General features: G+C 44.0%; 1 protein-coding gene across 1 annotated transcript in view; it reads left to right on the top strand.

Moving 5' to 3' along the window:
* Positions 1 to 503, top strand: part of LOC111815180 (zinc finger protein 709-like) — a gene marked incomplete at its 5' end in the record, with an annotated part of 26,718 nt that extends 26,215 nt beyond the window's left edge. Inside the window, one exon of the mRNA XM_023709524.1 lies at positions 468 to 503. The remainder of the gene's footprint in view (positions 1 to 467) is intronic.
* Positions 504 to 562: the final 59 nt, after the last annotated feature.

Raw genomic sequence — 562 nt, 5'->3', positions numbered from 1 at the left:
ATGTAGCTGTGCTTCCTCTTTTTGTCTTGGTCTTCAGGTGTGGCCCATATGGGAGTGTTTGTCTCTTCCAAGTTGCAAAGTCACCTTGTCTTCCATCTTGTCTCCTTGAGGGCCTGATTCCGTCTCACTGCCTACAACAGAACCACATTCAGTTTGATAAACAAATTCATTGTCTGACACACAATAATGCTTTTAGAGCCAGTGTGACCACTACTCAAACTACATTTCCTGGGGCTTGAAGTTTCTGGTTATCTGAGCACCTGCATGCAGCCTTGCATACTGAGGTTACAAGAAGTTAAGGCCCACTTAGATTCCTTTGGAAGTCATCTCTGTAAGCTAACTTTGTTTACAGGAATTACTGAGGAAGGAATTTTATCTTAGCAAACACCAAGGAACAGCCACTAGTTACTAAACAACTTAGAACAGTGGGGAGTATACATTTTTTATACAACAGAAGACACAAGATTGGGCTGGTGAGATGGCTCAGTGGTCTAAAGCACCTACTTAGAACAAGCTAAGCTAAGCAAGGCACAGGGGCTGCGGTTCAATCCCCCAGCACCAC

This window comes from Octodon degus, unplaced genomic scaffold, assembly GCF_000260255.1.
Source record: "Octodon degus isolate 3935 unplaced genomic scaffold, OctDeg1.0 scaffold00012, whole genome shotgun sequence".
Taxonomy (NCBI): domain Eukaryota; kingdom Metazoa; phylum Chordata; class Mammalia; order Rodentia; family Octodontidae; genus Octodon; species Octodon degus.
The sequence above is the reverse complement of the archived record's forward strand: the minus strand, read 5'-3'. Positions and strand labels throughout refer to the sequence as shown.